The sequence below is a fragment of the Lissotriton helveticus genome, chromosome 10 (assembly GCF_964261635.1).
Source record: "Lissotriton helveticus chromosome 10, aLisHel1.1, whole genome shotgun sequence".
Lineage (NCBI taxonomy): Eukaryota > Metazoa > Chordata > Amphibia > Caudata > Salamandridae > Lissotriton > Lissotriton helveticus.
Window position 1 is genome coordinate 452,811,868 of NC_136071.1, and position 24,775 is coordinate 452,836,642.

A 24,775-nucleotide genomic window follows, 5' to 3' on the forward strand; every position below is an offset into this window, starting at 1 on the left:
GTCAAGGACTTTTGTGACTGATGATGTGCATAAATGTCATGTCTTACCACATCCAGGAGTGTGTAGACATGGGTGGGTGTGTCACACATAGCTTTTTATATACTTTATTGAAAACAACTTATGCTGTTGATGCAATTACATACATAGTCTGAGGACTGACAGTACCATCTCACAATGTTATGTCACATGCTGGTGAGGCATAAGTGACATGTACATGTGGAATAGCGAAGGATCTGTAACTGCCTTCTGACATGCAGCAGGAAGTGTAAACCAGACTTATTGGAATTATGTGGGTTTGTTGTCAGCAACATATTCTAATATTTCTAAGTAAGGAACATGTAGGTGCTGTGATGTCCCTTCCCTATTATCTCCAAGTGTAACATACACTACATGGACAGGAACAGAAAAATCCCTGTGTCTCATCACTCTTACCTGTTGTAATAGCTATACAAAATGCTGTGGGTAAATGGTTGGGGCTAGTTCACCAAACTGGAGTGGGAATGTCCCTAGTTATAGGTGGTGACAGGTCATTTGGATGTATGTGATGACTTCTCAACCCTAGTTGAGCCACATTGTCTGCAGAATACTTTAGTGTGGGACACATAATATATAGCTAATCTTGTGCAACTGTTGCAAAGTCATGGTGCATACATGCATGTGCTACTGCTAAGGTTGTAGTCAATTTAGCCATCCTAGTAGGTGGTCTGATAAAAATAATTTTGTTGTGCCACGTGTACTGAGATGTTCCTTCTGTGTGTCAACGCTGTTGAAATTAACCAAGCTCATTTGTTCTCTCAGCATCTACCCAGGCAAGCGGAGGAGAAAGGGCATAGGACGTTGGAGAAGCAGCTGGCCCAAGTGGGTCCAGTCGCAACACCGATATAGAAGGACCCAGTGGCCAAGAGTGCGATGAGAGTGCCATGGAGGACGTGGACTCTATGACTGCATCCACTAAGTTGGACTCCAGTTGCCACTCCTTGGTGGTGGTAGACCTCAACCATCCTGATGCTATGCCATTATTGTCTGCAACTCCCCCTCTGCTCCTCACCCAATTATCCACAACTTACCCCTTAGCATGTAGCAATCTCCTCAGCTCCAGGCACCTCAGCCCCTTATCCTGTGCCCCCAGCTGCCTTTGGTGAGGAGGGTATTGACCTCCTGAAAAAGATCTCTGTTTGGTAGACAGCACTGTTGAATGCTATCTAGGGTGTGGGCAGCCAATGGACGCAGACGGTTGCTCATCTGGGTGGCATTCACAAATGAATGCGTGCCCTACAGAGATCATTTCAGGCTCTGGCCTCCTAATCAACAGCAGCCTTGCATCCACCCCAGCCCTCCACCCCACACCCTTCCTCCACCCCATCACCATCACAAGACACTATTCCTCATGCTGCCCCAAGCAGGCAAACACATGTGCATGTACCCACCCCAAACAGACACATGCAGCACACAACCATCAACACAACCCACCATCCTACAAGACAGCACACCTGCACCCACACACCCATCAACACCTGCAACCACACACCCATCAACACCACCCACCATCAACCAAGACAGCACACCTGCACCCACACACCCATCAACACTACCCAACATCAGCCAAGGCATCACACCTGCACCCACATCAGAGCCCCCTAAGGCAGACACTTACACTCCCTATACCTCCAAAGCTGACTCCACCTATGATTTATAGCCTTGTGCAAGTGACCAATATTTCCTTTCCCCTGGACTTTTCCCTGTTGAACAACTCCCTCCCCATCAAAACAGGCCTCCTTTTTCCATCTCCATCCCCTAGCCTTCCACCTCATGTGCCACCCCTCCCAAATCAACCACCAGAAGGAGGAGAAGAGTTGTGCTTTGACCCAAACCCAAGACTAAACCTCCCTGGCAAAATCCTACCAATCCCCGCCCCCCTCCGATGCACGAGGTGCTCCCCCAATCCCCAAGCCTCCCCTTTCAAGCACAAGGCCCCCCCTCCCAAGCACAAGCTCCCCTCCCAAACAGAACCCAAATGAGATACTTGAGGTGCCTTGCATGCTCACCAGCTGCCCCTTCCTAGGGTGGTTCCCCTGGCAGTTTGTTCTTAGGCAAGATTGCTAACAAACCTATTGCTCACCAGCCCCACCTTCACAAATGTGGACTGGCCACTGGCCTGAACATTTCCATTGAAATCTGTGATCCAAATAAAAAGATTACAATGTATTTGATACACACAATTCCTGCCACTGTTTCTGATCTGAATAGGAAGTAGTCATTGTGTTTGTGATGTGTGACTACATTGTGGGCTCCTACATGTAGTATGATGTTCCATTAGCAGAGATCACAGTGCTCTAGTAATATGCACTGGTGATTGTATACCACAAGAGATGGATGACAGTTGAATGGATGGACATGTTGGAAGACATAGAATGAGGTGGGAGATCAAATGAAGGATATTTCGGCTAATCTTGGACATTGTGAGCCTCATTTGGCATAAAGGTCTTTTGGTGGTGTAGTTTGGATATGTTTTGCAGTGACTAACTTGGATCACCACACATGGATGTATATATGTAGGCCTCATTTGGTATGAGTTGTAATTGGTGTATGTGCACATATGTATGTTGGCTTTTCACCTAATACTTCCCCTGGTCTCACACATTGACAATCTGTTGGGGTTGCTGAGCCTACTTGCACTTCGGCTATTACATATTTAGCATGACTATTGCCTCTGATGATGGTAGTCCCTAACTGTGCCCTTAGGAATTTTGAGTCATGTGCATTGTTGACTGTGGCCCAGGCCCTCAGGCTGTCCGGTAACCATGTGGTGGAGTGAGTGCTATCATGTATGAGGAATTAGTACTTAATGACATCTCTTACTTCCTTGCGTTCATGTTCTGAAATGGTAGGGACAGTGAGACCTAGCATCAAGCTACTGCCTAAAACTTTATATGTGTGATTGACACATATTTTGACATGGATCACTGTGTCCACAAGTGACATCTGTGAGACAACAACAGATTTTCCTCATATGCACAAAAAGTTCTGAATATGTAAGCAAAAAACATCCATACACCACCTTTACTATATAAGTATATTTGCACCCCATGTTTAAGTCATTGTTGTGGTCACACTCATGGCAGAAATGGTAGGGAGATCACAAGGAATGCTGTTGAATCGAGTATGTGACCTGGTAGTTCCAGGAAATTGATACACACCCCTGGTTGACATGTTGCATGCATGTAGTGATTGTGAAGCTGTCTATTACATGAGGTATAATCCATTAAATAGTGGGCTAGCGCCGGCGGAAGTTGATCGCGGGTAGGCAGTGCCCACTACGGAAGATACAGCCATTGGATGACATTTTTTAATTTGAAGGTCACAGTCCAATGGCTGTGTCTATGCAAGCTGAAGACTGCCTATGGAGTTCATGTACGGAGTGGTGGGCTGCACTCTTCACTTTCCTACTGATTCTGCTGCGATTGACACCTCCTCGACTTCAGCTGCTATTTGCCATCTCTGTAAGCTATCATGTCCTGTGCAAAAAAGGTAAGGGCCCCAGCCTTCTATCAAGAGGAACTTGAGAAGTTGGTGGAAGAGCTCCTCCCCCTGTTTGGCCAGCTCTACGGTTCACTAGACGAGCAGGTAAGTACATCATATATTATATTCACTCTGTCGGACTGCATTACTTCCTTCTCAAAGGCTATGATGGGGCTTTGGTGTCAAGTGTGTCATATGATATGAAATATGTTGAATTTTGGTGTCCATGTATGGGATAGTAAAGCATTTTGCTCTGTGTACTTCATCTCATCATTGTGATGTTTGTTTAGGCACAAACCATTCCTGGGTAGCATGCATATTTCAGTGCATTTGTCCTGGTATTGGTGAAATGTAACACTTGTGTTACAAAATCCTGGTGTAGGGTGGTGGGTATTTCTAGGCTCACAGTATGTGCTGTGTATGTGTCCTGTATTGAGCAGGTAAGGATGAAGTGAGGCATGTGTACAGTGGATGTACTGACGCAACCCAGATCTGTTGTCGTCACAGTATACCTTTGGAGCTATCTATTCAGCAATGGCCCTCTGAGTGCCACGCAAATGTAATGTCACATTTAGCATGGCATAAAGATGTACAATATTCTTTGACTTTTGTGTAAGTGTTGTAAATGTATTCTCAATCTACACTGGCAGTAGAGGGCAAGAGTACATGCAGATTTGTGCCCATCATTGGCCATGGCAGAGGCTGAGAGACACACTCACTTTGGGCTGGCCATGTTAGTAACAAATGTAGCTCTATTTAGCCCTGCAGATCATTGGATTTTTTCAGAATGAGTTCCTTCCCCCACCACTATTTCAAGATTCACTGTGCATGTAATAATTTCTGTATGTTCTCTGTGCTCAGCCCCTGCCATGAAACTTCTTTAGGTTAGCCCACACTGTGGATGTTTGTGATCTGATTGGGTCATGTAATTTATTTCCACTGCTATGCTGTTACTCTCCATATAGCTTACATTGTAGAGGCCTAATGCTCATGTGACATGTTGCCTGTCCTGGCATTTGCTCATGTGTGAGACAGTCAACTTTTGTGGTTCAGCAGCTTGTTAAAAGGCAGCATATACAATGTATATTCTAAAGTTTGTTAATATCATCCATGTGTCAGTGCCACATGTGGCAGGAGGTATGTCCTGTGATAGTAGCAGCAACCACTCCAAATCAGTGACATATTGTATGTTATCCCTTTCACAAGTACACATGGCCAGAGCATACCAGAGTGGTATATGTCAGTGTGACACATGCAAGCCATTTCATTGTGACATTTGTGTGTGGTGTGACTATGTACCCTGGTATCAGGCTGTGTGAAACGTATGAAAGTTGTTAATGGGCGAGTTGGTTACAGGGAGTGAACATACATGCCCAAGGGGTATACCCTTTTGAATTGTGCGGTGTGTGCCACTGTTGCTCACAGAAGACTATGTTTGGTGTGGTCTTGTTCTACGTGGTGTAGGTGGTCTGAGTTTGTCAGTTTAATACACTACCAGGATAGAGGATAGTCTGCTGATGACAGAAAAATTATGTACACCGCTACAAGTGGTGCTAAGCATGTGAGGAGTTAAAATGTAGCTAATTTAGATTTGTTACCTGCTCGTGCTAGATGTCTCAAAAATTTATGAGAGCCCTGCATTGACCCATTTACTATCAGTTACAATATCTTACTTCATCTCTTGCTTGAATTCATATCAACGCCCATCTGAAGCAAGGATTGTGGAAAGCCATTGCCCAGAAAGGGCGGTCCCTATCACCTGTGCATTGTCCTCTGCAGGAAGAGGTGGTAGGACCTGAAGATGCTTAGCCAGGACCATTGCAGAAGTCTAACTAAATAAGTCTTCCACAGGCCGTAGAAGTGCACGTTCGACAATGACTCCCCTAATGGCCAGCATCCGGGTGGTGGCTTACCCAGGGCTTGGTGGGAAGTTGAGGGCCCAAAAGCAAATTGGAGGGGGTAAATATTGGACTGAGTCTGACATGGTGTGTTAATATTTTCCACCTGTTAGAGGCAGTAGTTTCCCCCTCAATGTTCTAGGTGACTCATGTAATAGGATTATCTGTGTTGTTTCATGTGTAGGTAGTGACATTGGTGCATGATGTTTTGGCAAGACTTACTTCTTGTGGTCCCGATCCAGAGCTGAGTGAAGTCACATGTCAGTCTTCAGAGTTGTACAGACACATGTCTGAGTAATGTGACATTTTACCTTTACATGTTTGATGTTGTGTGATGTCAGATTTCCCACACAGACCACATATTCTTTGTGTCAGTAGTGATGGCCCCCAATACTCTTTATATTGTCCTGGGGCTCTGTTACATCTGACATGGCCTACAGTGATCTTAGGATGTAGTGAATGAACCATACTTGGCCTTGGTAAGTGGGGTATTTACATCATTGTAAGATGACAATCAAAACTGGCTCCATCTGTAATTATGCCTACATGATTGCATTTTTCTAATTATGTGCGCAAGTAGTCAACTTGACCCATGATGTAAGGGTGTACATAAGTTAAGGCAGAGAATACTCAAAAAGTGTATGTGTTGGCCAATATGTAAATGTAAATGTTAATGCATGCTGGGAATTCAGGTGATGTGTACAGACAGACTGAGGTGTGTAGACATGGGAGTGTTTGATATACATACGTAGAGACATTGGTCTCTCTTATTAGTCATGTCCTAATGCTGAGGCTAAGTATATGATGGTATGTCCACGTACAGTTGTGTCTCACTAACTGTTCCTCGCTCACATTGATGTGGGAGTGTGGAGTCATGTGGACTATACATGTCCACTGTTGATGGTGCTTTCACTGACTGATGACATGCCTCAGGGAGTGAAATGCTGATTTGGTGTCGTCATATGTGTGTTTTTGAACACTGTGATACCATGGTCTTTGCGAGTGCAAAACATTTTGGGTAGTATTCTGTGCCTTCCCTTTACGACACAGGTGACAGCTCATTGTCATGGACTGGAGCATAGCTGAACCTCTTAAGCATTTCACTATTATATGTAGTTGTAGACATTTAACCTGTGAATGTTGTTGCCAACAGGACCACTGTGGAGTGGGGATATCCCTAGCCATAGGAGGGGTTTGGCCCAATGGATATCTATGCTGCTGCTAACAGTAAACTTAGGCCACCTTCTCTTCATGTACGATATAGGGGACGTTGTCAGTGGAGTGATCTGTTCCCATTTAATGATGATATTGTTGAGATCTGTTTACACATTAAGTTAACACAGATATTTTATATCTATGTCCTCTCCCTTTTCAGCATCAACAGAGACGAGCAGAGGAGACAGTGCCAACAATGTTGGGGATACAGGTGGCCACAGTGATGGATTCAGTGACCTGGGGGTGAGGAGCGTGCCCTGGAGGATCAAGATTCTACATCTTCATCTTCTGAGTCAGCCTCCAGTGGCAATTCCCTGGTGGTGGCAGACCCCCAAGGACCCATGTCCACACCAACCTTCTCCACCACCTCCCATTCCATTGCCACACTCCCCACCAAGTTGTCTGGCTGTGCTCCCGTATAGAGAGGGATGTCTCCTTTGCTCCATGCACCTCAACCCCGCCCCATTTGGCACCAGATCCCTGAGTGAGGAGACTATTGACCTCCTGAGGCAGATCTCTGTTGGCAGAATGCACTACTGAACACCATCCAGTGGCAGTCAAGCCCAATGGGGCAGATGCTGGAGTTCCTGGAATGATTCACAGTAGTATGTCTGCCCTACAGAGGCTGTTTCAGGCTCCGGCCTCCTCACAGACAGCAGCATTCTTCCAGCCCAGTCTTCCATTCCATCTCCTGCCTTTTCCCCATCCCAAATCCTTTTACCCATACCTGTCCCAAGCAAATGTAAATGTAAGCATACACCCACAACAGCTACATGCAACACACCCACCCTCAAATGCAGCAATAAAAGCAAACATGCACAAATTGAACAGACCCTCACCATCTTCCTCAGCGACCCCAACACACATACCACTGTGCACACACCAACAGACAAAGCCCAGACACATCAGACATCAGACCTACATACAGCAGCACCAAACCACAGGTACGTCCATTCCAAAGACAGACACTCCTTCTACCTTCCAAAGGCCACCTCTTGTCATACCACCTCTTGAGGCTTCCAGTGAAAACCCTCAGTTTCCTCTTGGACTTCCCTCTGCCTCAACCACTGCCCCCCTTCCCACAGTCCACCCAACCCATCCCAATACAGACCCCGGAACTCCCTAGTCACATCTCTCAGGTGCCAGGCCTTCCAACTGGATGCCCGGTCCTGGCGAGATTTCCCTGGCAGCATCATGTTAAGCAAGTGGTGTGGTACAGCAATGTGCTAGTCCACATTAGACTTTTGGACAGGCCATTGGACTTTGTTGTTTTGTTTTGTATAGAAACAGTTTAATAATTGATGACCCCATAGTTCTGCCATTCTTCATGCTATTGGCTGTTATGGCTTCCTTCCGCATGTGCAACTACAGATTGGTGGTCCATTGGAAGTGATGGAAGTGATTTGACCTTTGCACTTGTTCGGGAGTTTCAGTGGAAGAGGGGATATGGTCATTGAATGGGTCCGTGGGATGAAAACCAAATGGGGGTGACATTGCATTATGTAGTTTTCCATTAGGTCAGTATTTCAGCTTGGCCACAGTCAACAACATTTAGCCTGTCCTTCTCCCTATGATATAGCTTCTATATGTGCTAAGTCTGTTGAAGCTAGATTTGTGTGTATACACACATAGAGCATGTCAACTTCTCATTCCATTCTGTATTCTGCAAGGCCGCGTGTCCATTTTGCAGTGGATACATTTCAGCTACTTCCTCTGGGTGTGTGCCTGATGCTGATGTTGCTGTGTTTGCCTTCATAAGTTGCACTTACCCATTGCCTACATATGCCTGGCACTTGGTTATTCTATTGATTGTCCCTGATACACATCTGTTCACAGATCAAATGTTCTTGAAATTTGTCAGGCATTTACAAATTGTAGTGCGTCCCACTGCCCTTGGTTTTTAGGGTTACCTCAATTTAGGCTTAGGCATCCTACTCGTAGTGTTTCCATTGTGCCCTTAGAATGTTTTTCCCACTTCTTCTATGTAATCCCATTGAGTGACATTGCCTTTTGATGTGGAATATATGGGAGAGTCGATAACAGAGTTGTAGCTAAAAAGGTGTGTTTGACTATGAGGACACATCCATACTGATGTTACTTTGACCCCAAGACTGGGGCAAGGATGTGTGCAATGTGATTATGTCATATTCACTGTGGCTTCTTGGGCAGAGTTGGGATGCGAAGGCTCTTGGGAGTTGTAGGCAAGTCAAAGTGACTTTATCAAAACTTGAGAACAGGTGAACTGCATGACTGTTGAAGATAAGTAGTGACATCCCAAACAAGTCAGAAAGTTCAAGTCTTATGTGTGACAGACATTGTTAGCTGTTATGTTGTGGAGGAGGTGGTGTTGTGGTACACAAATAAAAGCAGACATCACTATCACTTTAAATATAATGCTGACACATGTCCTTTTGTGTACGGTGTACTCAGGGTTGGATTGGATTCAAATGTAGGCCGGGGCACTCAACAAAAAAAAGGAGCCCTCATTTGCGACTTTTCACAAAATACTTCTTCGGTGTTGTAAGTGTGAGGTTCTCTAAAAGAGGCATGTTTTCTTAACTACACTGAGATAACAAAAAATGCTAATGTTGCAAGTACTCTTTGTGTATGAATTAGTTCACAGCGGTGCCCAACACCTGCCCCTGCTCTATCTCCTTTTATTAATGGGCTAGTCCTGCGAGAGAATGGAAATGACACCACCCCATTGGGAAAGGAAGGAATAGAGGTCCATCTGCACAGGGAAATACTGCTCAGGCCCCCACTGGGCCACTGGTGGCATTAGACTAGCACAGACACAGTCTAAATCAGATCCATGCAGGTCAGAAAAGTGGCCCACATCTGCAGCTCATAACAGGCCCATTGCATGAGTGCCCGCCTTACGAATCTGACACTAGGTGTACTTGTGCAGTACCAATGTTTGGGCCTGGGAGGGCATCCTATAGCTTTGTTTAGAATTATCTTTTTGAGACAATAACTGCCATGAACACTGTATACCTACAAAATCATCGGGGACCCCACATCCCTTGCCTGGGACACGGTGAGGCATCGTTTAGGAGTCAATGGCAACCGGTAGTTGTTTGACTTACCACTGATTTCGTCCATGGCGGTATCTGTTTTGGATGTGATCAAGAGGGTAAAGCAGGATTGCTACGATGGGCTCTATGCCGGTACAGGCCGTGTGGAGGGGAGGAAAGTCCATTTTCTTCCTTATATCCCTCCATATTTGCAACCACTTCTACCGGCTGTGAGGCACTTCATAATTGGGTGGGCAGTCTCCCCTATGGTCCTACACTCACATAATCTAATTGGACAGCTCCACGGCTGCAGTGCTCTGACACCACAGGCCATGTCAGCAAAGTGACAGAGTGGTGGCAGCGGTCCTCACACAGCCAAAATACTCAGCTTGTACTAGGGCGGTTGGACCGCCTACCTCACCGAGGTTTCACTGGCACCGCCGGCACCGCAGTCACTGACCGCCAAACTCGTAATCAGTCCTTTATTCTTTTACAAATTATTCACTGCCTATCCCTCTTCCTTTTGGAAATCTATTCACTTTTCTTCTCCTTTCCTACCTGCTTTTTTTTTTTTTTACCGATCCTCCTGCTAGTACAGGTCATGTCACAACGGAAACCTAATTTCCCAACGTTTTCTCTGAAACCCCAACGCATCTTGTTTTGATGCCTTTATAAATTGTACACTGTTCACATATTCACAGTGTCTGATTTCCAGTGGCGCCTTACTACTGAAAATTATAAACATAATTCAATCCCGCAATTAAGACTATACTATTAATAACCTAAATTATTACCAAACATTCTCTTAGCTGAGAAACACAGGATCAGGTGGGCACATGCATCAAGGGTTTTTGCATTTGCAAACGGTGTGAATTGCAAAATTCGGCCGTTTGCGAATGCAAATCTCTTTTTTGGGATGCATTAAGGTTTTTGCTTTTTTCGCAATTTAAGAAATCGCAATTTATTTGCGATTTCTTAAATTGCGATTGCATTTAAGAAATCGCAATTTTGCGATTTCTTAAATGCAATGCATAATTTTTTTTTAATTGTGAAATCGCAAATAGGTAGTGGTAAATTACCATGAAGTTAACCTTCATGGTAAGTTGCGAAAACTTTCAAAAGTGCACAGAAGTGCATTTTTGAAAGTTTCATTTTACAGACACACATGCCCTTGGAGCATGTGTGTGTGAAAAATGTACTTAAAGGTACATTTCAGGGGTGCAGGGGGGGTCCTTTGGACCCCATCTGCACCCTTGAAATTGCATTCTCATTTTGCGATTCCTTAATTGCCAATCGCAAAATGAGAATGCCTTCACATTCATTCCTATGGGCCTCTAGGCCCATAGGAATCAATGGAAAGGGATTCCTTAATTGCGATTCGCAAATTGTGAATCGCAATTAAGGAAAATTAAGAAATCGCAAACAAATTTGCAATTTCTTGATGCATAGCCGTTTGCAAATTCTTAATTGCGATTCCTTAATTTTCTCAATTAAGAATTTGCAAACGGGAACATTGATGCATGTGGCCGTTAGTTAGAGTTTCTCTGACATGAAACTTCAACAAAAGGTGAAGGATATCCCCTCTGTGATATTACAAGTACCAAACATAGTCTGTAAAGCACTTTTTAATAATGTGAATGAGAAATCCTCCACGTTTGTCCTGTCTGCCAAACTCTATATAAGACCCATACTTTTTGGACTTATGTTTTTGCTCCTAATTACCATAACTGGGCAGTTCATATTATAATTTGGTATCTTATATCTTAAGTTCGAAAGATACATTGCAACAACCATGTCTGTACACATACAACCACACACATGCAGTCACATTGCACGCCCACATAGATTCACGCACAAACATGAACACAGACGTGCAGTGGAAGATAAAGGCACACACACATACATTTACACAAACAAAACAAAAGCATGCAGGTGCCCAAACACACACCACACCACCTAATGCATGCCCAGACAAATACACCGACAAACTTGCACACATGCAAACACACAGAAACGTGTCATGGAAGACAAAGGCATACACATAGATACTCACAGAAACAAGCAAAGGCTGGTGCTTGAACTAAGGTATGTCGATATACAAATATGCGTGCCCTCCACAGCTCACGATGAAAGTGGAACAAAGGTGTACATGTTTTAGCAGACACATACACACCAATATATGCCCACACACAACACACATATTAGCGCACATAAACTCGCATCAAATTTCAATAAAGCTTGTACTGTAAATCACTTTTTAAGCGTGCTTCATAAAAGAACTCTCTATCCAGAGGCATTTACTGCATATAGGGGTGGAAGGTCTCCCAAGATAATGGCTAAGCCTTGGGCAACGAACAAGTAATTTAAGGAGAAACGTAATACGAATATGTTTAGCCAGCGGTAGGAGAAGTCCCAGCAAAGAACTGTAATATCAGCTAATTTCAGCTCGCATTCTTTCGTTAATTATTCCCTCTCCTGTCTCCAAGAGGTAGGGATTCAATGGCTGTGTAAGGATCACCCATCTATAAAGAGACTTTCACATGAAATAAAAAGTCCGCATTATTAAACCAGTATGTCTCTAAGATCAGCGTAAAAAAGACGTTTGTTTTTTTCTCAGCAAGAAAATGTGTTGTTCTAGTTTGTGATAGGAAAAATGCACCCCCCCATAAAACGCAGAGCCTTAATATTGTGCGTTTTTGCTCGCTGTCCAATATTGTCCTCGTCTGGAGAAAGCCGTGGAAGGAACATATCTGGTTCCTTAAGTTATGGAGCAGCCACGTCTTTTTTCATGTTGACTAAAATAATGACCCAAAGCCCGTAAACAGTTACAGATGGGGTCTTACTGAAATGTAAAGTACTATTAGTCTTCAGGATTCAGTTCATTAGCTTACACTTTTTGTGAAACAAATCCCCTTTTTAGCAGTGCTTAATTTGACTGGTGGTTGCAGATGTGACCCACCAGCCTTCTTTTTTGGGATCCGCACTTATTTTATACCTCATCAGAATTTGGCCCAGAGCAAGAGAGAGAAGAACACAAGAAAGAAAACAGTGCCAAAGGCAGGGTTGAAAAAGAAGCTGCACCAGTGAGATAAAGAGGTAAGGGGCGTCTGATCAAGACTACAGATTACTTGCATTTGACACACCAACATTCGATAGCCTCAGGTCACAGGGTTCAGAACAACATTTTGGTCAGTGGCACTTCTTCTTTTACAAATAGAGCACTGCTTTGTAGCCAACAGAGCTGCCACTGGCATACCTCTGCGGAGACTCTCCCAGGATACTCCTGTTTTCCAATAAATGTTGCCACTGGTCTGTCCTTAAACTACACCAAACCACATTACGTATTTAATTACCAGGAACAACGGAAAGAAAGCATCGGCATAGCCAATAGATCTCGCCTTTGGGACCTTATACGTGTTTAGCTATGCAGCACTTAATGTTGTTGCACCAAGAATATTCTGCTGGATAACTAAACACTTATAAGGTCCCAAAGGCGAGACCTCTTGGCTATGCCAATGCTTGTCTGACTACCTGTTCCTGCATTTCATTGCAAAACTCTGGACTAACTTTGTACTTTTCTTGGGCGGGCAATGGAATGGGGACACTTTGGCATTTAGACATTGTACCTTGTGTGGGCCTCGTTCACTGGATTAGAAATAGGACCAGCGGAAATATGTGATTCTGATGCCACGTCGTTTTCCGCATAACTAGGGACTTGCTGTACTGGCCACATAATCCATCATCTGCTGAATCATTTGCGGGTTTGAACAAAACAAAATTCGAACTCAAACAGATGAAAAGTTACTAAAAGAGCGTCTGGATGTGTGCCACGCAGTGGAAGACCCTTCGCGCAGGTGGACTGGTCATTTTGAAGCTTCGTAAATATGCGGTGGAACTTAAAGGCAGGAATGATGCGCAGAGCTCACAGTCTGACGAGCTTTCAGCAGACAATCTGCAGGGGTGGGAAACACCAGGAGTGCGGCACTGCTGCACCTCTTGTGACTGGTGGAATAGAGTGTCACAGCCCACTTGTGATGAGGGCGAAAGCACTTACACATCCCTGTTCAATCTATAAAAAGCCCTCCATGGCACCAAGCTAATCAACATTTCTACTCAAATCACATTGTTAAAGTAGTTTACTTTGATGTCATTCGGGTAAAAGCTCGTATATCATCATGAGCCACCCCCTCAAAGGTCAGCCCCAAATAGAAGGTTGACGTCACAGATCCTAGGGTGGAAGTGCCCCTAACGCAGTAATTGCAAGACTCAGCATCTGTGAGAGGGTCTCGGATCTCAAACTTGTGCACAGACAGCACTGCATGGATTTCACATGACTAACAGAGTTTGAAAGGCTGGGAGTTAAATAAGAGGGAAGCTTCCAGTGTTGTCCTTAATCTTATGCAAAATTTGTGATTTTCGCAGATTACATTACTGATACAGTAAAACTCTGCGTCCCTGGGTGGGCTCTGTAGTGTCCTTCAGGATATAAGCACACACGGACACAGGGTTACAGGGTATCAGCTCCTTTACTTGCGTCCTTCTTCCTGGGCTAACGGCTAACTGCCGTCCCTAGCCCCAGCTCCTCCCTTTCCGCCCGCCCTCGTCCCACCTCGGGCATGTCCTAGTGCCTTACTGGTATGGACATCATTACATCTCCCCCCTCTGTAAACAAAGCAAAAATAAAACCAAACACAGCAACTGTTTGCACCCCTTATTTCCCGTCGCCAACTGTCTCTGCTTATAGTTCTTCAATCAGGCGAGACGGTTTTGTGATGACCCGTCTGGGGCGCGACTGGAGGTCAGGACTGCCACGCTCGCGCTCGTCAGTGATTTCTATCAGTGCCTGACTGCGACTGGGTAGTGTCTCTGGTTCTCTTCTCTCCACTCTTGGTTCAGTCAGTAGTTCCTTGACATTGGGGCTGCACTTCTTAAAGTACGTCACGTTCCGGGTAATTCGTCTTCCATCGGTCTCCGCAGTGATCATAGTTCCTTTTTGTTGTATCACTTTCAGAGGAACCTCATGATATTGGCAGTCAGTCTTTCGGTGTTGCTCTTGCCGCGCCAGCTCCCAGTCTCCTTCGTGGATTTGAGTGGGATCGGCATGTCGCCGTTCATCCGCATAGTCCTTCATCTTTTCTTTCTTTATCTTATCCATGGCCACCATCTTCTCATGGTCAGAGTCGGGATATTATTCACACGCTGCGGGACTCATCATTGGTAGCCCCAATGGTCGTCCCAACATGATGGTGGCAGGACACTTGCCTGTGGTGGAGTGTGGCGTGTTTTGGTAAGCTCGTTGTACCTCGTTTAGTGCTGTCTCAATGCTCTTCCGGGTGAGTTCCGCTTGCTGAATGGCTTTCTTGATCGTGGTCATGAAGCGTTCGATCATTCAGTTCGCCTGAGGCCATAGCGGTGTGATCTTCCGGTGTTTGAAATTGAGATGTTGAGCAAAATCAGCGAAGTCATGGCTGTTAAATGGAGGCCCATTGTCAGACTTCACCACTTGCGGAATGCTCCATGCGGCAAAGACCTCTTCTAAGATCGGTATGGTGCTAGATGCTTTCGTGAATGTGCACAGTTGTGCAATGGGGAATCGGGAGTATTCGTCCATGATGACCAGGACATATTGGCCTGACTTGATTGGCCCAAAGAAGTCATGGGCAATATGTTGCCAGACACCCTCCGGTAGTGGAGACATTTGTAGCGGTGCAGGGGGATCTGGACGGCTCACCAGTTGACATTGTGGGCAATCTTTCAGTGTTGTTTCCACCATCAGGTCCAGTGTTGGAAACCAGACTCTCTCACGGAGTGCTCTTTTCGTGGCTACTATGCCCCTGTGTCCTTCGTGCGCTAGATTTATGACCCCTTGTCTGAGCTGTCGTGGGACCACAATTCGGGTGTCTCTTAGGATGAGACCATTTGTTGCTATTTGACAGCTTGTCATGGACATGTTTGAATGCTGCCATCTCTTGGTCGTTTTGTTCACTGGTTTGTGAGTGCCGCCAGCTGTTGGTTTGGAGTTGACGTTTCACTTCTTGCATGGTGACGTCAGCTTATGTCGCTTCACAGATGGCTTCCAGCGGAACAGCCGGAGGTCTAGCTTGGTCTACTACGAAGTGAATGTATTCGTCCGCAATTGATTGTTCTGATTTGCTGGATCTGGTGGGGTGTCTGGACATGTAGTCTGCGGGGTTTGCAGCTTTTCCGGGCTTGTGTATGATGGTGTATGTGTATTCTTGTAGCCTGAGGCCCCATAGCTCTATCCGTGGTGGCATTTTTGCTCGAGGGTTTCCAAAAATTGTGGTCAGAGCCTGATGGTCCGTGACTAGGGTGAAGTGTTTTCCAAAAATAAATATGTGGAAATGTTCACATGCCCATACTACAGCCAGGCTTTCCTTTTCTGGCTGGGAGTATGCTCTCTCAGTGTCTGTTAGAATCCTGCTGGCGTATGCTACTATGTGTCGCTGGTCTTCTCTGTCGTATTGTGCTAGGATAGCACCTAGTCCTACGGGGCTGGCATCTACTGTTATTTCAGTTTTCTTTTTTGGATTGAAGTAAGCCAAGTTTTTGGCCGACTTCACAGCTTTCTTGATTTCTCTGAATGCCCCTTCACATTGGGTGGACCACTGAAATGGCTGTCCTTGTTTGGTGAGCATTCTCAGGGGGTGACTTATTGTGGCATAGTCTGGTATATATCTGGAGCAGTAGCTGGCCATGCCTAGGAACGATCGTACGTCGCCAACGTCATCTGGGCTCGGTGTGTCATTTAGCGCTGCTACCTTTTCAGGGTCTGGTTTCATACCATTTCCCGAGAATATGTGGCCCAAAAATTTCAGCGTTGGCTTGTGGAATTCACACTTGTCCTTGTTGAGTGTGAGGTTGGCTTCCATTAGTGCATGACAGACACGATCTAGTGCCCTGTCATGGTCTTGGGTGGTTGCTCCATATACTAGAATGTCATCACTATAATTTAGTACATGAGGGATATGATGAATTGTTCTCCTGATTGTTTCTTGGAATATTTCTGCTGCTGAGGACACCCCAAAACTTAATCTTTTATATCTGAACAGCCCTAGATGCGTCGAGAATGTCGTGATATATCTTGACCGCTCATACAGTTCTAGTTGGTGATATCCTTTGTTGAGGTCTAGTTTTGAAAATGTTTTGGCTCTGTTGAGTGACGTGATCATGTCACTGATGTGGGGGCCTGGATGTCTCTCTCTCTCTATTGCCGTGTTAGGCGCTCTCATGTCCACACATAGACGGACTCGGCTGGCTTCTCCTTTCTTTAGGACTACCACAACCGGGGAGACCCATGGTGTAGGTCCGTCCATTCTCTCTATGATATCGGCATCTAGTAGTTCTTGGAGCTCCTTCTCCACAGCTTCTTCCAGGTGAAATGGGATTTTCCGGTGGTGTTGCGCCACTGGTGTGATTTGTTCATTGATATGCAATCTTATTTGGCAGTTTTTCATTTTTCCAAGGCCTTGGAAAAGCTTGGGGAACTTTTGGATGATGTCTGGTTCGTCATCCACTTTGTACAGTAGGTTGATCAATTTTAGTCGTTCTGCAGTGGGCAGGCTTAGAAGGCAGTCTGCCTCAGGTACCTCGCTGACATGAATATAGGCTTGTATCGTGTGATCTTGGTATGACAGATCGGTTGCAAACTTCCCAAGACACAGTAGTGGTTTCTTAGACATCCACGTATATACTTGCACGTGGGCGTTGAGTAGTTTGGGAGGCGGCCTCATTATTCGATATTCCGCTACAGGTAGGTAGTTTAGCGACACCCCGCTTTCTAGCACGAACTTGGTATGATGAGAACCAATTCTGATGTCTAGCCGTGGATATTCTTTCATCCGATCTGGATCAACCACAAAGTAGATATATTCGTTTCGGTCTTGTGAGATGGGTGAGAGGGATCTGGATTCTCTTGATGATGACCGTCGAGATTGATATGTCCGGCAAGAGTGAAAGCTGGATTGTGACGACCCAGTGGATGAGTCTCGTCTATCCTGGACTGCTCTGACATGTTGACGACTGCCTGAGGGATGATGTTGCCGGGGCTGTCCCCGTTGATCACTCTTGTGCAATGTCCCGCACATGCTTTCAAAGTGATTGTCTCTACCACACTTCCGGCATTGTTGTCCTAGTGCTGGGCATGCGTCTGCATGCGGGAAGTCGTAGCCGCATCGGTAGCATTTCATTTGTCTGTCTGATCGTCTCTTGCTGTGGCTTGTGATTTTGTGTCCATTACTTGATGGGTGGTATTGTTTCTTGGATCTGGAGTAGCGCACTTGAGGTGGGGACCTTCCATGCGCTTGTCGAGACTGCATCCTGAATGCTTGTTCCCGTTTCTCACTTCTCCCGGCTTCCATTTTCTTTGCATGTTCATCGGCTTGCTCATCTACTCTCGTCATTTCTTCTATCTCGTCCAGCGAGTAGCTTTTCTTGAGCAGTTTGCGTCTCAGCGGTTCTGAGAGACAACCTTCTATAATTCTCAGTCGAAGGGCCTCGTCAGTGGAAAACTTGTCAAAGTCACAGTATTTCGCCAAACGTCTCAGGTGTGTGACGAATACACCCATTTGTTCACCTTTCTCTTGTGCGGCCAGGTTGTAGGTGTACCGCTCATAGTCAACGTTCTTTTTGTGCAGGAACTTGCGGTTTAGTGCTTCACAGACTTTTTCATAGGACCCAGCAGACTCTGTAGGCAGTTCTTTTATGATCTGTCCAACTTCTTTGCCGACCAGGTTCTTGAGTGCAAGCAACTTTTCTTCGGCATCTGATACTTTCGACCCTTTCATGAAGTCCGTGAAATCTTCTATCCATTCTTGCCATCGCAGGCCCTTACCCCCGCCAGATTCAATAGCTCGGGGTTCGGGCGGCGCAGGAATGAGGCCCCCAACATACCTATGAGAGCTGGGTCAGTCATTGTACTATTCTTCTGTTCTTGAATGCTCTTACCGACCTTTTCTTGCTATTCGTTGCGCTCGCCGGTGCTTGTTTGTTATCTTTGTTGCACTCACCAGTGCTTGTTTACTACACTTGTTGCACTCGCCAGTGCTTGTTTGTTATCTTCGTTGCACTCGCCAGTGCTTGTTTGCTATGTTCGTTGTACTCGCCTGCGCTTGTTTGCTATCTTCATTGCACTCACCAGTGCTTGTTTGTTATCTTCGTTGCCCTCGCCAGTGCTTGCTTGCTATGTTTGTTGCACTCGCCAGTGCTTGTTTGCTATCTTTGTTGCACTCACCAGTGCTTGTTTACTATATTCATTGCACTCACCAGTGCTTATTTGCAGTTCAGGTTCTCCGCCTGACTTTAAAATGGCCGCCAATGATCCTTAACAGGGATTGGACAATCTTGCCTGACCTCGAAATGGGCGCCGCGAGAATCTCGTGTGCAACGAGATTTGGCCTTTCTCTTCACCGGAGACACAGCGTTCCTTCGCGCTTGCTTTCACTCACCGCTTCCACGCTTGCAGACACGGATGCCGCGCCAGGTGAGATGGTTTATTTCTTTTTTCTTTTTCTTCTCTTGTCTTTGCCGCCGGGATGGGCTCCTGGTAGGCGCTTCGAAGTATACGCTCCAGCCCCCACATGCAGGGCGAGCTCCGTGTTAGTTGCTGCGGGGGTGGGCTCCCAGTAGGCAGGCCCTCAGACACGCTCCAGCCCCCACACGCGGGGCGAGCTCCGGTTCTTTCCCCGACACTCCAGCCCTCCACACATGCGGGGCGAGCTCCGGGTGGGCCACACGGCGGACGTGTTACTGAGTTAGCTGTCCGATGCACACACACGTGTGAGCTCGAGGCCTCGTCGCCAGATGTAGTGTCCTTCAGGATATAAGCACACACGGACACAGGGTTACAGGGTATCAGCTCCTTTATTTGCGTCCTTCTTCTTCCTGGGCTAACGGCTAACTGCCGTCCCTAGCCCCAGCTCCTCCCTTTCCGCCCGCCCTCGTCCCACCTCGGGCATGTCCTAGTGCCTTACTGCTATGGACATCATTACAGGCTCGAACCACCAACCTTTCAGTTAACAGCCAAACACACACCAATCAATTGTGTGCGCCACAGAGACAACTGTATATGAGGTGTCAACATCTTCCATAAGGAAATCTCTATGTACATGCAGTGTTCCATAGCTGGAGTGGTTATATAAACGGAGATTGTGACTACCGTGTTAGTAAAACAAAGCAAGAAGAAGGGGGAAAACTAATTTTTCTTCCATTCTCCGTGTTCATTAGCTCCATCTCATGCTTCTCGGCACACCTTTCACTCGCTCCGGTGTGGCTCCCACTGGTGCATCAGGTGCAGTGGCACAACTCCCCTGAACACCTTCTACTTCTGAACGCGACCTATAAGGGAGGTGGAATCTGAGGGAAAGGGGAACACCTGAGGATTTATAAAACAAGACCATACGGTCTCATTTCCGTTCTGTGGCAGAGTGGCAAGATACAATTAACTAAAAAAACAAGCATTAGCAATGGCGGGAGAGGGGGAAAGGCACGGACAGCGTAGTGCAGGCAGGGGGAGGGCGACAAGCATTAGCAATGACGGGGAGGTGGAAAGGCACGAACAGCGAAGTGCAAGCGGGGGAGGGCGACAAGTATTAGCAATGGTGGGGCTGGCAGCCCTGTAAGATACAAAGGTGGAAGAGCAAAAGAAACTACCTCAGCTACAACGTCTCAGCCGGTGAAAGAAGGGAGATTATGGGGTCCATGTGCGGTATTACGGATGCTTCATTGCCAACCCTGGATCAGCGACACCTTGAGAGGAATGCACCTAGGCAGGAAGAGGCTGGTTTCTGGGTAGGGTTGGCTCGCCCCGGTCCTGCTGATCATGGCGGCGATGTGGACTGGACTGGACATAGACATCACAGGGCTGCAGGTAAGTATGCCGATGGAACTTGGGTTGGCTTTTTACATTCACTGTGTGATTAAGTTATGCTGCCTTAGGTGCTCGGCTCCGAAATGTATTAGTGGCATGTGTGTGTGTTGGGGCAATCTCAATGCTTCCCTGGGCACAGAATGGGAAGGGGCAGTGCGCCCCTCCCAGGGGCACTGGGCATTCAGTTCCCAAACAAGCACAGGTGGGACGTTTGAGGAGGAGGGAGCAGGGGGAGGGGAGAGAGGAGGAAGCCTGGCCTTGTTTCCCTTGTGGGAACGAGCAGGAAACATCTGTTTGTAATTATTAACATATGGTTCCTGCTCGCTCCCACAAGGGAATCGTCAAACGTACACGCGTTGCCATTCAAAGCAATGCAGCGCGTGCATGTCAAAAGTGAACCGATTACAAAAGGTCTTTTTCCCATGCAGCGCATGCACGCTGCATAGGCGAGACCTAATAAATGGTGGCCAGACTGATGCGCCTTTCACCTGGAAACAAGTTATCATTTCGGGGCAATAAATGCTACTGACTGGCCGAATTCTGTAGAAATGTTGATTGTGTAAAAACAAAAAAACCCTGACACGCATTTCAAAATGCCCAGAGAAGAGCAGGAGTAATGCCCCTTCAGAGCTTATTTTGTTAGAAAAGAAAAGGGCAGGGGCTGAAAATATGTCTTAGGTACTCACCACCAATGCGGTCTGCTGCCACTGTTGACAAATACCATGGCTGGCCAAACATTTTGATTTCAACTCATGCCTCTTCCTTCCTCCACCCTCCACTTCCTGTCTTTTGTACATTACTACTACACTCTTGATGTTGTTTGTCATCCATGCTTATCCCGTTGTCATTGCTTCCCAATTTTTCTCTTCCTCCTTATTCTCCTTTTCTTCACTTTTTCTTTCTTGCCGTGATTCAAAGTCTGACAATGAAAAGTAAGTCCCAATCTCTAAAAAACAGTTTGTGTGCCATCATGGACATCAATTCAACAAAATGCCAGGGATAGCGGAAGGTATCTCACACTTTTTGACCCCATCCTTCATGACGTCACAGGAAGTGAACTCATACGACCTTTGACCCTAATGCTCACATAAAGTCATGTCATGTGACTGTTGACACATATGCTATTATATTAAGTGACATCACTTAACTTCATAAACACTTACAATAAAAACAAGAATAATGAAATATATAAAAAAAAGTACCAGCACAAGCAAGCTTTACTCAAGATGCCGACCATAAATTAAATAGGTGCTCCATGCTATGGCAGATGTGCAAATATGGTAGACCAGAGCAAGGCAATCATAGACCAGCAGTACAGCACTGCCAAGTGCTTAGGAATAATCAAAATATTCCCCTGCATAGTCTCAAATACTATATTAAAGCTTCAAAAGAGTATATGTGCAGGTTCTCCTCCTCCTCATAACTTATCTGTGCGTTGTATGATCACTCTGCCCTTAACCCCTTGCCTGCGGGGCTAATTCCCCCGCTGTGCTGGGTCGGGGGGCGCGCCCAGCGCCCCGGTTCTCATGACGGGATCAGCTCGACATGAGCCACAGTGGCAGTGTGCTCATGACGAGCTGAGCTCGTCACAGCTACACCCGTTTCTTTAGAACGCTCAGCACAGTGGGGGAATTAGCCCCACATGCGAGCGTTGTGGTTGTTATACCGAGCTCAGCTCGTCATAAGCACATGGCCACCACGGCTCATGACGAGCTGAGCTCGTCAAGATCATGGGAGGGGTTAAAACATCTAAATCTTGCTGGTTCTGCCTCTAACAACCAACTGTTTGCTCAAGACACTGGGGTATCTATTCTAACGACATCATGATTACTTTAATCACTCTATTCTGTAGTTTAGACATGCTAACAAAATATTCAGAAAACAGTAATAGTTTGGGTTTACATACGCCTAATATGTTTACCATGTGCATAACACACTCAAAACCTGGCAGTCTCAAAACTGTGGGAACTGTGGCAGTGGAATGCTGCGGTCAATGTAAGAGGCCACAGCACATACCGCAGCCTTGCAGCATCATCAGCAGGTCCATGCATTGTGTGTCATGAACCAGGCAGTGCATAGCACACGGTGCAGAATGATGAATAGGGTACTACATGTGCCTCCATGGGTAGTTCTCATTGGCACATGATGCCATAGTGCCCTGTTTGGGGCCCCCATATCACTTTCTGACAACCTTTTCATGGCAGTGTCCCCACCATGAAGAGGCTGTCGGAAAGGGATATCCAAATCCAGATGGCGGTGCCTAGCTCAGCACCGCCGCCATTCAGGACTACGACTCTGACTGCCGACCCGTCGGGAGCTGAGATCCTGGCGGAGCACACTATATGGTATACAGTGAATGGACGTGCACAATGTGCCTTTTCATACTGTGGCTTGGGCCACAGTACAAGCCGCAGTATGAAAAGGCCTTTCCTACAACCTGCATGGCAGTCCGATCATAATTGGGTTGGTGAGACCGCTGACTCCTTGTCGGACGAACACCTGCCAATGGCAATCTCCATCGTAATGAGGGCCCTTGTTTTTCGTTGCAAAGGCGTTTAAAAAAGAACTTGCAAATGTACTTTATATCTTTTATATATGTCCATTGTAAAAAATAGCAACCACCGCAACACAGGTATACTATTGCTCCCTGGATGGGAATGTTATTGTTTTAAACATTCAAATGATATAATATCGCACATCCCTACTATTAAGTATCTCCCCATCTAGCCTTGTACTAAATGTAGTCACTTATATACATCTAAAATGTAAATAAAGGTTGTCTAACATGACATCAGCTCTTTCTTGTTTTTGATCTTCACCGCGACGTTGTATCAACTGTCGAAACAGATGCCCAACTGGGTACATGATAGCTGAAAGTAAAAACAATTCTCAAATTGAAATGAATGGAACACTATGGGAAATTGACTTTGAAAATCTTTTTAAACTTGTTGCTACTGTTCTATATTTTTCCAACTATATAAGTGTTCAATAATATTTTCACAAACTTGTACTGTTTTTTACAAAATTATTTGATAAATTATTTCTAAAGTGGTGCTTTTTATTTTTTATTAAAACATTGCAAAGTATTACAAATGTTTTTTTATTTACCTTATTTCTCTGTTTAAAAAGGATATGTATTAATTTACATTGTTCTCTAATTTAGTTTACAATCTTCAATATTTTATTAAATCCATATGTTGTATTTAACTAATTTGAAAGTTATTATGTAAGTATTAAAATAAATACCTATGTATTAATACACATATACCCCAATATCTCTTACATCCCATCCCGAAATAAAGTGTCTTCGATTTTTAATTACCTTCAAAGTAATTTATTATTAGTATACTATTGTGAATTAATGATCAAGTGCTAGAATTAATGCTTGAGTATTCATACACTTCCCCTATATACCCCTATATCCCTCACATCCCACCTCTAAATTCAAGTGGCTTATATTTTTAAACAAATGCAAATACATTTTATTAATATTAATATTGTGGTATAAATGAATACTTGAGCATTAAATGTAATGTGATAAAGTACTAAGAATTAAGTATTAATACACATCCCTAACCTAAACCCCAATATCTTGTCCTTCCCTTCTCTAAATGTTAGTATCACAAATTAAAATGGCATGGTATTTTTTATATATTTAAAAATCTTTATTAGTAATAACTTTATGTTGTACATTAATACTCAAGTATTTAAATATGTTCTAACTATTAAGCATCACATCCAACTATTGTTATAAATACAAAAACCTACCCTACACTATTTGGCAATATACTTCCACATATATTTGTGGTAGAGACATGCATGATAATGACGTGTGTTGTAGACATGTTTGTAGTGATGGCATGTGTAGTAATGTTGCATGAGTGGTAATGAATTCATTGTAAGTACATGTTGTGGTAATGACTGCATGGCAAAAGCTGTTTACCCATTTACAAGGTGTCTGCAGCAAGCATTTAGTCTGTGGAACTATCATTAAGAATGTTATCATAATAGGATTTTCGGAGCAATAAATGGCCTTTTCTGGCATTGCATTGATTGAGAAGTTTCATTTGTGTCTTAAGAGATTTTTTATGAAAGTACATATCTTCCTTGAGATAGAAATGTTCTTCCCAATGAATGTAAACTATGCAAAGTAGCCTTGGGGCCAAATACAATGATGGTGAGACCGCCACCGACGGCCTGTGGGTGGAGGTCTCACCGCCATCGTGTGCATGTTTTCCGCCCGC